General features: G+C 35.7%; 1 pseudogene; it reads left to right on the plus strand.

Annotated features, from left to right (window-relative positions):
- The first annotated feature begins 535 nt into the window (after positions 1-535).
- LOC137838571 (signal recognition particle 43 kDa protein, chloroplastic-like) lies at positions 536-1,411 on the plus strand (annotated as a pseudogene).
- The last annotated feature ends 898 nt before the right edge of the window (positions 1,412-2,309 follow it).

Genomic DNA, 2,309 nt, shown 5'->3' on the forward strand with positions numbered 1-2,309 from the left:
TATTTTCATTATAAAATAAAATAAATTTGTGTGCATTTTCAATTCCTCCACTTGAAGTCAAACAGTAAAATCAGGGTTGTACCTTGTTCATTAAAATTTTCATTCTGAATCTGGTGCTCTTCAGCTTAAAAACTATTACCACTTGATAATAATGAAGGCGAGACTAGTGATTTGGATAGAACTTGACTGACAACTCAATCTCTAACACCTTTCATCCTATTGCAATATAAGAAAACAAAACTCTATGACTTCAAGCAACTAGAAAATGATTTAAAGTGCAAAACAACATCCCAAAACATATCATAAACACCAGTCAAAATATTCATCACATGCAATCAACAAAGAATATGATTCCTTTGTCAAGCCAATTGTCGATCAATCTTGAACATAAACCCTTTTTTGTTAAAAAACTATCTGAATTGCAAATATACCAATCCCACTAGAACCTCCCTGATTCTGATTGTGAGAGTGAGATATAATAAATTAAATTTAACATAACACTTAATAAGTTAGGAAATTAGGGCCACGTGTCGTCATGGGTTCTGATATGAATGATCGTGTGTACAAGCGTTTAGGTCCTCTCATAAGAGATTTCGAAGAACGATTAGGCTTTGGACAAAGGGAACCTTTAGGTGGCTTCCGATTATACCAAGAACGAGGACAATGATAGAGAATTGAGAAAAGGAAACAAGGTGCATATATTATTCATATCTCAAATAATAGTTCAATACTCTATATATAGAGTACTAAAGATTACAAATGATAGAGATAAGTTATGCTAATTAAATCCCCACTAAAGATAAATGATAGAAACTACTAATTAAATCCTAACTAATTAAATCCCAACTAATTAAATCCCAATATCTAGTAATTAAATCTTAACAACACAACAATAATATTAATCAAATCCCAAAACTTTAGGATATAACAAGTTCCGGCAGACTTCATCACCAAAGACGTCGTCATTGAGTATGAGACCCCGTGGTGGACCGTTGCGAAGAAGGCCGACGAGTCCGTGCTGAGGAACCTCGTCGAATCCGACAACGGTCGCGATGTTGACGTTGTGGACATCGACGGTCGCACCGCGCTCCTCTTTGTTGCAGGACTGGGCTCCGAATGGTGCGTGAAGCTGCTTGCAAAATGCAAGGCGAATCTGGACCACCGCAACGGGGTTCTTTCGGTGTTGCACATGGCAGTGAGGTATGTGAGGCCCGATTTGGCGAAGTTGCTGCTGGATCTTGGTGCAGATCCCGAGGTGGCAGATGACAGTGGAAGAACAACGTTAGATTTTGCGTGAGAGATTCTGAAGGCGACGCCGAAGGGGAATCCGATGCAGTTCGGGCGCAGGATTGGACTCGAGGGCATGGTTAGGGTTTTAGAAGGGGTTGTATTCAAGTACGTGGAGGTGTAGGAGGGTCTTGAACGGAATGGTTTCATGAGTGTTTTGCAGAGAGATAGGAGAGGAAAATTGGTAGGGTTTTGGGAGAAAAAAGGAATGGTATATGGAGGGAAGGGGAACGCGAGGTTTCTATTTTGAAGGATAATTGTGACAGTTCAAAATGACATATTCTTAAGAATAATTGTGGCAGTTACTAAGACGTCATATTATACGAAAATTTCTGGTAGTTATTAATAACCGTCATATTAAAACCGCCACTTTATACATGTTTTTTTGTAGTGATAATATATGTTCACCGATAAAATTGGTATTATAAGGTTACAAACACTACAAACTTTTACCTTCAGTTTCAAACTAAAAAATATTGTATTGGTTTCGTATAAATTCAGTTAGAAACATATTAGTAAAGGTAAGAACAACAATATATATCCATCCAAGATCATACAATACACATATGAACAAAGAAAGCATAGATAAAAGCTTGTTAAGGTATAATGCAACCATAGAAGAATGATAGTACACAATTTGTGATAAAAAGTTCAAAAAAACAACTTTGTAGTCAAACAAAATTAATCGATAGTATAAGTTGTAGAAGCACAAACTGTATTACAAGCTTACAAATATTGCAAACTCTTACCTTTGCACGTTCTCAAACCAAAAAAATACTTTCTTGGTTTCATTCACAATCCAAAACATGTGAGTAAAGGTAAGAACAACAACATATATGCATCCAACTACAAATAATACACATATGAACTAAGAAAGCATAAATAAAAACACTTACCTTACCTTGTTTCCAAATAGCATCTTGGGTTTATTCAAGTTTAGTCAAAAACATGTAAAGGTAAATATATATATATATATGAGAATCCAAGTTCACATATGAACTAAGAAAACATAGATCATGTTA

This window comes from Phaseolus vulgaris, chromosome 4 (assembly GCF_000499845.2).
Source record: "Phaseolus vulgaris cultivar G19833 chromosome 4, P. vulgaris v2.0, whole genome shotgun sequence".
In the NCBI taxonomy this organism is placed as follows: Eukaryota; Viridiplantae; Streptophyta; class Magnoliopsida; order Fabales; family Fabaceae; genus Phaseolus; species Phaseolus vulgaris.